Genomic DNA, 12,118 nt, shown 5'->3' with positions numbered 1-12,118 from the left:
GGGGAGCAGTGAGGGTGAAATGTGGGTGTTGAGGGTCAGACACGTGATCTATGATTTAAATTCCCAAACTCTGCCAATATCTTTGAGAAAGGGAAAGGAAATAAAAGACTCAAAATCAAGATGGAAATGGCTGGATGTAGAGCAGGGCAGGGAGAGACAGAAAGATAGAGACAGAAAGAGAGACACACACATACAGGGACAGAAAGAGAGAGACAGGGAGAGAGACAGAGTGAGAGACAGAGACACAGAGCAGAGAGAGACACAGGGACAGAGAGAGAAGAGAGAGAAGACAGTGAGTGGAACACACAGGGACAGAGAGAAAGAGAGAGATACACACACAGGAACAGAGAGAAAGACAAAGAGAGGGACAGAGAGAGACACACAAAGAGACAGAAAGACAGGGACAGAGACAGAGATTAATTCTAGGAATCACACATAGAGCAGGAAAATCCCAAGAAATCCTCAGCAAATATCCCCCTCTCCATTTCCAGCCCTGTGTGTGTGTCTCAGGAAGCCTACCTACAGTCAGGCTCTGAGACGCTAGTTTGGGAGTAATCTTTAATATTTTCAATCTGCACTGACACAACTAATAAGGCTTCAATAAAAAAGAGAGTTGTAGCAACTGGGAAAGATGACACTTTGTTGCCCCAGAACTAACATCTCAGTGGGCAGCAAGATCCCACAAGGCTCCTGTCCTGGGAATTAACATGTTAATCAGACAGAGCCCTCCCCAGAGAGCAGACTGACAGATGATGCAACGTGTCAGAGAGGGCAGGGGTGGGCTCCACTAACCCCTCAATCAGAATAAATGTGCACAAGGAATTGGTCAGATTCATTCTCAAACCCTGTTCTCTCTCTGTATGGAGCGTGAGCAGCCCTCCCTGTCTGGTTGAGACTGTGTGTGTGTGTGTGTGTGTGTGTGTGTGTGTGTGTGTGTGTGTGTGTGTGTGTGTGTGTGTGTGTGTGTTTAATAATGTTTCCAGCCTCTGGTTAATTGCTTTTTTATGATTTGTTTGTATTTTGATGTTGCTGTGAGGTTATGAAATGCATTGGGGATGGGGGAAGGCAGTGATGTGATTTTGTTTAAACGGGGATCTTGCGGTGTAATTTAGCATCACACTGCCCTCGCACCCCCGGCCCCCATCAACTCATCTCTTCTTTCTATTATCCTGAGGAACTTTTGTTGGGAAAGCAGGAAAGTGAAGATCCAAAATGCCTGGGGTCCAGGAAAGCCTTGGACAAGAACAACCTCGAGGGGACGGGGAGCACAGGCCTGAGGCCTGTTGGCCAGGCTTCAGCCCGTGGGGCCCAGGTGAGTGGGGGTCTGTTTCATTCCCCGAGGTTTCATCTCCTCTGGGGGTGGGGTTGGGGTGGGAGCCTGGTTTGTCGGGGCCTCTGGTTAACTGGGACCTGTCAGATCACGTGTTTGAAGGCTGGGGTGAAAGTAACCGGGACATTGGTGACCCAAACAGGTGAAACCCCTAGGATCTGGGAGACGGGACTCCCTCAAGAGGGAACTCTACCCCAAAATATCTGACCCTCTGGAAAGAATTGTCACACTATCAGAAGAAAGTGGGTCATAGAGAGGGCAGAATGATTGAATTGGACACAGAGAGAAAGAGAGTGAGAGAAAGAAATGGAAAATGGTGAGAGCAAGAGAAACAAGAGAGAGAGAGAGTGAGAGAGGGAGGGAGGGGGGCAGTGTGAGATTGTGAAATAGCTACTATATTTGATTCTGGGGTGACAGGAAATAATTAAACTAGAAATAAAAACGATCAGATTATCGATCTTCTGCAGCACTGTCACTTGTGGGATCTTGCTGTTCCTCAATTGCCCGAATGCCATCGGTGCAGGCAGAGAGTGGTTTTCATCAGCTAACCCGTCATTTCAAAAACTTTTCAACATGAAAACTCAACTCATCACACGAAGTGCTTGTGTTTGGATATTGCTGAGAAATTGTCTGTCTCACTGAGAGGGGAAAAGCTGGGATCTTGCTGCGCTATCTCCCTGTGAAAGATTTCCCTGCTTAGCCTTCCCCCAATGCTGCCTCTTTCCTCCCAAAGGAATCTTCTGGCCCCTTGAGGATTTGAAAACTGTGTGTTTGGGAGCAGGAAACCTTCAGACAAGAGCTTCCTCCAGAGGGGGAACGCAGTCCTGAGGGCTGTTTGACAGGCTGCAGCCTGTTGGGCCCAGGTGAGTTTTGTCTGTGTATTACCCTGAGGGTTAATCTCCTCTCTATCGGGAGGGGGGCTGGCTTTTACCGGGACCTCTGGTTAACCGGGTCTGGTCGGATTGCGGCCTTGTCGTTTTTGAACAGGTTTGAAGCCTGGGGATAAGGTAACTGGGGCCTTGGGATTTGACACAAATAAGTCAACCCTTCACCAGCATCACCCACGATGTGTGTGGGGTTAGATTGCTGCTTGTGGGATCTCGCTGTGCGTACATGTTTATTAATGTTTCAAGCCTATGGTCAACTGCCCTGCGGTGATGTCTGTGTACTTCAAGGTCGCTGTGATGGTCAGTCAGCAATTCATCCATTCTGCAATAATTAAACTGAACCAGGGTCACGTGGGAGATTGGGGAAGGCAGAGAGCTGTGGGATTTTGCTGTGTTTTTGTTGCCAGTGTTGTATTTTATTTCAAATTGATTTGTTTTTATTTCTCAGTGTGTTTCCCCACCCCACCCCCACCCCCACCCCCCGCTCCCCCTAGCCCTGGGGGTGAGGAGGAGATTGGATCCAGGAGCTGAAACTCGGGACGACACAGAGACAGAGAGAATCAAATCACTTCTGCCGCGAGGAATCATCACACACAGAATAATCAGAAATTGTCCTGCATCCCTGTTCATTTATACACACACACACACACACACACACACACACACACACACACACACACACACACACACACACACACACACACACACACACACACACACGAATGGTAGGGTTCAGGCTGTCTCTGGGAATTTTACCACAAGGGGGTGTCTTCTGGTCTGGACTGGGGGAGTCAAAAGGGGGGAAAAGATTTGGAGGGGGAGCTGCTGCACAGTCTGATCCCACAGGTGTCACTGCCTCCCTCTCTCACTCCAGCTCCAGGGACTGAGGGAGGGGTGGGGGGAGAATGTGGGTGTGAAGGGGGTCAGACAGACAGACAGAGAGAAGTGAAAGAGAGCACTGACTATCCCAGTGGAAGGTTCATTGGTTCAAAATGGACTTGCAGCCTGGGGTTAAAGGAACTGGGGACTTGGGATAGTGACACAAACTGGTTACACCCCCAGGGTCTGGAAGGAAGGACTCCCGGAGGAGAGAATGAATAACTTAACTCTCCAAAGCCCCATTTTAATGTCAGAGTCATGTGCATAGGCCAGGGGGCTAAAATGTGAGAAATCTGAGAGACAGAAAGATTTTTTAGATGGAGACAGTGCGAGGAGGGGAACACAGAGGAAGATATTTCAGAGATAAAGGGGGAGAGGGGAGCAACAGAGATATCTCTGAGATGGAGAGAGTAAGAAGGGGAACACAGAGAGGGAGGGAAGAGAGATCAGAGATGGAGATAGCGAGAACAGAGAGAGAGGGAGAGAGAGAGATCTCAGATGGAGAGAGCACAAGATGGGGATCAGAGAGTGCAGGGCACAGAGAAGGAAGGGGGAAATGTTTGGAATTTGTTCAACAGGAGGATTGCTACCACCTGTCCAGGAGACAGAATCAAACCCTTAACCAGCATCAGGGACACACACCATCTGTCTGTGGTTACACGGCTGCTCGTGGGATCTTGCTGTGTGTGTTTCAAGCGAGCATCTGGTTAAAAGCTCAATGGTGATCTTTATATTTCGATGATGGAGATGCCGGTGTTGGACTGGGACAACACCAGGTTATAGTGTAACAGGATTCTCCAAAAGCTAGTGTTGCGTGATGTTTAACGTTATATATCAATATATATGGACACAGAGGCAGGGGAGGAGGGGCTGATGTGTTTTTGGGGGCGTTTATGTGAGGATCCTGTTGGATTTGGATGAAGAAAGAACGCTGCATTAAAAGAGATCTTTTATTAATCTGTCATTGGGGAGAAATTATGAGGAGGAGAGAAAAAAGAATGCGTGGGGGGATGCGTGGGGGGAGCGTGGGGGTGCGGAATGCGTGGGGGGAATGATTGGGGGAGAATGCGTGGGGTGGAGGACCCTATCCCCCTCTCTCTGACACCCTCTATCTCCCCCACTCTCTGTGCCCTCCTCTGTCACCCTCTCTCTGCCCCATCTCCCTTCCACAAGCCTCTCTCTCTTTCCCAGTCTCTCTGACCCCCCTCTCTGTTCCCCTCTCTCACTGCCCCCTCTCTCTGCCCCTCTCTCTCTGCCCCCTCTCTGTCCCCTCTCTGCCCCCCTCACTCTGTCAAACTCTCTCCGCCCTCTTCTCTCTCTGCCCCTCTCTCTCTGTCCCCCTCTCTCTGTGTCCCTCTATCTCTCCCACTCACTGTGACCCTCTGTCTGTCTCCCTCTCTCTGCCCCATCTCCCTCCCACCCGCCTCTCTCTTTCCCCCTCTCTTTCCCCCTCTCTCTGTCCCCGTCTCTCTCTTCCCCCTCTCTCTGACCCCCTCTCACTCTGTTCCTCTCTCTCTGTCACCCTCCCTCTGTCGCCCTCTCTGTGTTGCCACTCTCTGCCCCCTCTCACTCTGTCCCCCCTCTCTCTCTACCCCCCTCTCTCTCCCACTTTCTCTCTGTCCCCATCTCTCTGACCCCCCTATCTCCCCACTCTCTGTTCCCCTCTCCCTGTCGCCCTCTCTCTGTCCCTCCTCTCTCCCACCCGCCTCTCTCTATCCCTCCTCTTTGTCCCCCTCTCTCTGTCCCCCTCTCTCTCTGTCCCGCTCTCTCTGTTCCCCCTTCTCTGTCACCCTCTCTCTTCCACCCGCCACTCTATGAGCCGCTCTCTCCCACCCGCCTCTCTCTCTGTCCCCCTCCCTCTGTCCCACTCTCTCTCTGCCCCCTCTCTCTGTACCCCTCTCTCTGTCCCCTCTCTGTCCCCACACCGCTCTCTGCCCCTCTCCCTGTCGCCCTCTCTGTCCCTCTCTCTCTCTCTGTCCCTACTCTCTCCATCCCCCCACTCTCTGTCTCCCTCTTTCTGACCCCTCTCCCCCACACTCTGTACCCCTCTCTCTGTACCCCACTCTCTGTCCCCCTCTCTCTGTCCCCCTCTATCTCCCCTTTCTCTGTTCCCCTCTCTCTGACCCCCTGTATCTCCACCACTCTCTGTGCCCCTCTCTGTCCCCTCCCTCTGACCCCCTCCAGCTCCCCCTCTTTCTGTCCCTCTTTCTCTGACCCCCTCTATCTCCCCCAGTCTCTGTGCCCCTCTTTCTGTCCCCCTCCCTCTGACCCCCTCTATCGCCCCCTCTCTCTCCCTCCTCTCTCTGTCCCCTCTCTCTCCCCCTCTCTCTGACCCCTCTCTATGTACCCCCTCTCTCTGTCCCCATCTCTCTGCCCCCCTCTCTGTCGCCCTCTCTCTCAGTCCCCCTCTCTCTCACTGTCCCCCACTCTCTCCATCCCCCCTCTCTCTGACCCCACTCTCTCCATTCCCCCTCTCTCTGACCCCCCTCTGTCTACTCCTCTCTCTCTGCCCCTTCTCTCTGACCCTCTCTGTCTCCCCCACTCTCTGTCCACCTCTCTCTGACACCCTCTATCTCCCACCCTTTGTCCCCCTCTCTCTGACCCCCTCTATCTCCCCTACTCTCAGAGTCCCTCTCTCTGTCGCCCTCTCCCTGTCCCCATCTACTTCCCACCCGCCTCTCTCTTTCCCCCCTCTCTCTGTTCCCCTCATTCTCCCACCCTCCTCTCGTTGACCCACTCTCTCGCCCACCCGCATCTCTCTCTGTCCACCTCTCTCTGTCCTCTCTCTCTGTCCACTCTCTCTGTCCCCCTCTCTGTCGTCCACTCTCTCCATCCCCCACTCTCTGTCTCTCTCTCTCTGACCCCCTCTGTCTCCCCCTCTCTCTGTCCCCCTCTCTCTGACACCCTCTATCTCACCCTCTCTGTCCCCCTCTATCTCCCACACTCACAGTGCCCCTCTCTTTGTCACCCTCTCTCTGCCCCATCTCCTTCCCACCAGCCTCTCTATTTCCCCCTCTCTCTGTCCCCTCTCCCTGCCCCCTTACTCTGTCCCCCTAACTTCTGTCCCCATCTCTCTGACCCCCTCTGTCTCCCTCGCTCTCTGTTCCGCTCTCTCTGTCGCCCTCTCTCTGGCCCCATCTCTCTCTGCACCTCTCTCGCTGTCCCCCCTCTCTCTGTCCACCTCTCTCTGCCCCCTCTCTCTCTGTCCCCCTCTATCTCCCCCTCTCTCTGTGCCACTCTCTCTGTCCCCCTCCCTCTGACCCCCTCTATCTCCCCCTCTCTCTGACCCCCTCTCTCTGTCCTTCTCTCTGACCCCCTCTCTCTCTGTCCTTCTATCTCTGTCGCCCTTTCTCTCTCTCCCTCTCACTCTGTCCCCCTAACTTCTGTCGCCATCTCTCTGACCCCCTCTATCTCCCCTGCTCTCTGTTCCGCTCTCTCTGTCGTCCTCTCTCTGACCCCCTCTATCTCCCCTCTCTCTGTGCCCCTCTCTCTGTCCCCCTCTCTCTGTCCCCCTCTATCTCCCCCACTCTCTGTGGCCCTCTCTCTGTCCCCCTAACTCTGACACCCCCACTGTCCCTCTCGCTCTGTCGCCCTCTCTCTGACCCTCTCTCTCTGCCCTCCGTCCCCCTCTCTCTCGCTGTCCCTCACTCTCTCTCTGTCCCCCACTCTCTCCATCCCCCAATCACTGTGCCCCTCTCTCCGACCCACTCTCTCTCCCCCCCTCACTCTGTTCCCGTTTCTCTGTCCCCCTCTGTCTACCCCTCTCTCTGTCCTCCTCTCAATGACTCCCTCTATCTCCCCCACTCTCTATGCCCCCTCTCTGTCGCACTCTCTCTGCCCCATCTCCCTCCCACAAGCCTCACTCTCTTTCCCCGTCTCTCTGTCCCCCACTCACTCTGTCCCCCTCTCTCTGCCCCTCGCTCTCTGTCCCCCTCTCTCTCTGTCCCCCTCTCTCTCTGCCCCCCTCTGCCCCCCTCTGTCTCCCTCTCTCTGTCCCCATCTCTCTGTCCCCCTCTCTCTCTGCCCCCTCTCTCTCTGCCCCCCTCTAAGTACACTCTCTCTCTGACCCCCTCTCTCTGTCCCTCTCTCTCTGTCACCCTCTCTCTGTCCACCTCTCTCTGTTGCCTCTCTCTGCCCCCTCTCACTCTGTCCCCGCCTCTCTCTCCCCCCCTCTCTCTCTCCCCATCTCTCTCTGTCCCCCTTTCTCTCTGTCCCCCTCTCTCTGACCCCCTCCATCTCCCCTACTCTCTGTTCCACTCTCTCTGTCGCCCTCTCTCTGACCCCCTCTCTCTCCCACCCGCCTCTCTCTATCCCTCCTCTTTGTCCCCCTCTCTCTCTGTTCCCCCCTCTCTCTGTCCCGCTCTCTCTGTTCCCCCTCTCTGTCAGCCTCTCTCTTCCACCCGCCTCTCTCTCTGTCCCCCTCTCTCTGTCTCACTCGCTCTCTGCCCCGTCTCTCTGTACCCTTCTCTCTGTCTCCCTCTCTCTGTCCCCTTTCTCTCCCCACCCCGCTCTCTGCCCCGTCTCTCTGTTCCTCTCTCTCTCTGTCCCTCTCTCTCTCTCTCTCTCTGTCCCTCTCTCTCTCTGTCCCCTCTCTCTCTCTGTCCCCACTCTCTCCATCTCCCCACTCTCTGTCCCCCTCTATCTCCCCCTCTCTCCGTCCCACTCTCTCTGACCCCCTGTATCTCCACCACTCTCTGTGCCCCTCTCTCTGCCCCCTCCCTCTGACCCCCTCCAGCTCCTCCTCTTTCTGTCCCCCTCTCTCTGTCCCCCCTCTCACACCCACCTCTCTCTTTCCCCCTCTTTGTCCCCTTTCTCTCTGTCCCCCTCTCTCTTTTTTCCCTCTCTCTCCCACCCTCCTCTCGCTGACCCATTCTCTCTCTCCCACCCTCCTCTCTCTCTGTCTCCTCTCTCTGTCCCCCTCTCTCTCTGTCCCCCTCTCTCTCTCTGTCTCCCCCTCTCTGCCCCCTCTCTCTCTGCCCCCTCTCTCTGTCCCCCACTCTCTCCATACCCCTTCTATCTATCCCCCTCTCTCTGACCCTCTCTATCTCCCCCACTCTCTGTGCCCCTCTCTCTGTCGCCCTCTATCTGACCCCCTCTCCCTCCCACCGCCTCTCTCTTACCCCCCTCTCTGTCTCCCCCGTCTCCCTCTCTCTGACCCTGTATCTCCACCACTCTCTGTGCCCCTCTCTCTGTCCCCCTCCCTCTGACCCCCTCAAGCTCCCCCTCTTTCTGTCCCCATCTCTCTGTCCCCCTCTCTCTCACACCCGCCTCTCTCTTTCCCCCTCTTTGTCACCCTTTCTCTCTGTCCCACTCTCTCTGTTTCCCCCCTCTCTGTCCCCCTCTCTCTCCCACTCTCCTCTCGCTGACCCACTCTCTCTCTTCCACCCCCCTTTCTCTCTGTCCCCCTCACTCTGTCCTCCCTTCTCTCTCTGTCCCCCACTCTCTCTGCCCTCCCTCTCTGTCCCTTCTCGCTCTGTTCCCCCTCTCTCTGCCCCCTCTCTGTCGCCCTCTCTCTGTCCCCCTCTCTCTCTCTGTCCCCCACTCTCTCCATACCCCTTCTATCTGTCCCCCTCTCTCTGAACCCCTCTATCTCCCCCTCTCTCTTACTCCCCTCTCTGTCCCCCCCGTCTCCCTCTCTCTGACCCTGTATCTCCACCACTCTCTGTGCCCCTCTCTCTGTCCCCCTCCCTCTGACCCCCTCCAGCTCCCCCTCTTTCTGTCCCCCTCTCTCTTTCCCCCTCTCTCTCACACCCGCCTCTCTCTTTCCCCCTCTTTGTCATAATTTCTCTCTGTCCCCCTCTCTCTGTTTCCCCCCTCTCTGTCCCCCTCTCTCTCCCACCCTCCTCTCCCTGACCCACTCTCTCTCTTCCACCCCCCTCTCTCTCTGTCCCCCTCACTCTGTCCTCCCTTCTCTCTCTGTCCCCCACTCTCTCTGCCCCCTCTCTCTGTCCCTTCTCGCTCTGACCCCCCTCTCTCTGCCCCCCTCTCTGTCACCCTCTCTCTGTCCCCATCTCTCTCTCTGTCCCCCACTCTCTCCATACCCCTTCTATCTGTCCCCCTCTCTCTGAAGCCCTCTATCTCCCCCACCTCTGTCCCCCTCTATCTCGCCCTCTCTCTGTACCCCCTCTCTGACCCCTTCTATCTCCCCACTCTCTGTCCCCCTCTATCTCCCCCTCTCTCTGTCCCCCCTCTCTGCCCCCCTCTATCTCCCCCACTCTCTGTCCCCCTCTATCTCCCCCTCTCTCTGTCCCCCTCTCTCTTTACCCCTCTTCCTCCCCCCCGCCTCTCTCTTTCCCCTCTCTGTCCCCCTCCCTCTGACCCCCTCCAGCTCCCCCGCTTTCTGTCCCTCTCTCTCTGTCCCCCTCTCTCTCACACCCATCTCTCTTTCCCCCATCTTTGTCCCCCTCTCTCTGACGCCCTCTATCTGTCCCTCTCTCTCTGTCCCCCTCTCTCTCTGTCCCCACTCTCTCTGCCCCCCTCTCTGTCCCCCTCTCTCTCCCCTCTCTCTCTGTCCCCCCACTCGCAGCCCTCTCTCTGTCACCCTCTCTCTGCCCCCTCTCTGTTTCTCCCCTCTCTGTCCCCCTCTCTCTCCCACCCTCCTCTCGCTGACCCACTCTCTCTCTCCCACCCTCCTCTCTCTCTGTCCCCCTCTCTCTCTGCCCCCTCTCTCTCTGCCCCCCACTCTCTCTGCCCCCTCTCTCTGTCTCCTCTCGCTCTGTCCCCCCTCTCTCTGCCCCCTTCTCTGTCGCCCTCTCTCTCTGTCCCCCCCTTCTCTCTGTCCCCCACTCTCTCCATACCACTTCTATCTGTCCCCCTCTCTCTGACGCCCTCTATCTCCCCCACTCTCTGTCCCCCTCTATCTCCCCCTCTCTCTGTCCCCCTCTCTCTGACCCCCTCTATCTCCCGCACTCTCTGTCCCCCTCTATCTCCCCCTCTCTCTGTCTCCCCTCTCTGTCCCCCTCTATCTCCCCCACTCTCTGTCCCCCTCTATCTCCCCCTCTCTCTGTCGCCCTCACTCTGTCCCACTCTCCCTCCCACCCGCCTCTCTCTTTCCCCCTCTCTGTCCCCTCACTCTGACCCCCTGCATCTCCACCACTCTCTGTGCCCCTCTCTCTGTCTCCCTCCCTCTACCCCCTCCAGCTCCCCTTCTTTCTGTTCCTTACTCTCTGTCCCCCTCTCTCTCACACCCACCTCTCTTTCCCCCCTCTTTGTCCCCCTTTCTCTCTGTCCCTCTCTCTCTCTCCCATCTCTCTATCCCCTCTCTCTCTGTCCCCTCTCTCTGTCCCCCTCTCTCTCTCTCCCTCTCTCTGCCCCCCTCTCTCTCTGTCCCCCACACTCTCCATACTCTTCTATCTGTCCCCCTCTCACTGACCCCATCTAACTCCCCCACTCTTTGTTCCCCTCTATCTCCCCCTCTCTCTGTTCCACTCTCTCTGACCCCCTCTACCTCCCCACTCTCTCTGCCCCTCTCTTTGTCGCCCTCTCTCTGTCCTCCTCTCTCTCCCACCCACCTCTCTCTTTCCCCCTCTCTGTACCCCCTCAATCTGTCCCCCTCTCTCTATCCCTCTCTCTGTCCCCCTCTATCGATCCCCCTCTCTCTGTCCCCCTCTATCTCCCCCACTCTCTCTCCCCCTCTCTCTGTCCCCCACTCTCTGTCCCCCACTCTCTGTTCCCCATCTCTTTGTTCCCCTCTCTCGGCCTCCTCTCTCTCTCTGTCCCTCTCTCTCTGTCCCCCTCTCTCTGTCCCCCCTCTCTCTGTCTCCCTCTCTCTGACCCCCTCTCGCTCCCACCCGCTTCCGTCTGTCCCTCCTCACTGTCCCCCTTTCTCTCTGTCCCGCACTCTCTGTCCCCTCTCACCGTTCTCCCTCTCTTTGACCCCCTCTATTTCCCCCACTCTCTGTCCCCTCTCTCTCTGTCCCCGTCTCTCTGTGACCCCCTCTCACTGTCCCTCTCTCTCTGTCCCTCTCTCTCTGCCCCCCCTCTGTCCCCTCTCTCTGTCCCCTGTCTCTGTCCCCCTTTCTCTCTGCACCTTCTCTCTGTCCGCTCTTTCTCTCTGTTCCCCTTTCTCTGTCCCCCTCTCTCTGTCGCCCTCTCTCTGCACCCTCTCTCTCTGTCCCTCTCCTTCTGACCCCCTCTCTCTCTGCCCCCTCTCTCTGTACCCCTCTCTCTATACCCCCCTCTCTGTCACCCTCTCTCTGCCCCCTCTCTCTCCATCCCCCCACTCTCTGTTCCCCTCTCTCCTCCCCAATCTGTACCCCTCTCTCTCCCCTCTCTCTGTCCCTCTCTCTCTGTCCCATCTCTCTGTCTCTTGCTCTCTCTGCCCCCTAATTCTTTCCCTTCTCTCGGCCCCCATCTCTCTGCCCCTCTCTCTGTCCCCCTCTCTCTGACTCCCTCTACCCCCTCACTTTCTGTCCCCCTCACTCTGACCTCCTGTATCACCAGCACTCTCTGTGCCCCTCTCTCTGTCCCCACCTCTTTGACCCCCTCTATCTCCCCCACTCTCTGTGCCCCTCTCTCTCTCTGCCCCCTCTCCCTGTTCCCCCCTCTCTCTCTGTCCCCCCTCTCTCTGTCCCCCCTCTGTCTGTCCCCTCCTCTTTCTGTCCCCTCTCTCTCTGACCTCTCTCTCATTATGTCCTCCCCTATTTCTCTCTTTCCCTCCCTCGCCTTCTCTCTCCCTTCCCTCTCTCTCTCCCTCTGTCTCTCCCTGCTCCTGCGCGCTCTCTCCATCTTCTCTCACTCTCGATCCCCCTACCTTGGTCTCTCTCTCTCTCCCCACCTCCCTCCGTTTCTCCCTAATTGAATCTCTCTCCCTCCTGTCCCGCCCTTCCTCTCTCTCTGACAAACTCTGTCTCCCTGGTCCTTCGCTTTCCCTCTGACCCAGAGACTGGGGGTTGGTGGTGAGGTTGCGTGTGGGGTGTGGGGGTAAGATGATAAAGAGATGTCGGAAGTGGGCGATGGGGAAAATGGGGTAGAGACGACATTGCGGGAGGGAGACAGAGATGGAAGGAGAGAGAGAGTGAGG

The sequence above is a fragment of the Chiloscyllium plagiosum genome, unplaced genomic scaffold, assembly GCF_037043375.1.
Source record: "Chiloscyllium plagiosum isolate Xiang-an unplaced genomic scaffold, Cpla_swu_hap1 HiC_scaffold_13, whole genome shotgun sequence".
In the NCBI taxonomy this organism is placed as follows: domain Eukaryota; kingdom Metazoa; phylum Chordata; class Chondrichthyes; order Orectolobiformes; family Hemiscylliidae; genus Chiloscyllium; species Chiloscyllium plagiosum.
Note: the sequence above shows the minus strand (reverse complement) of the source record.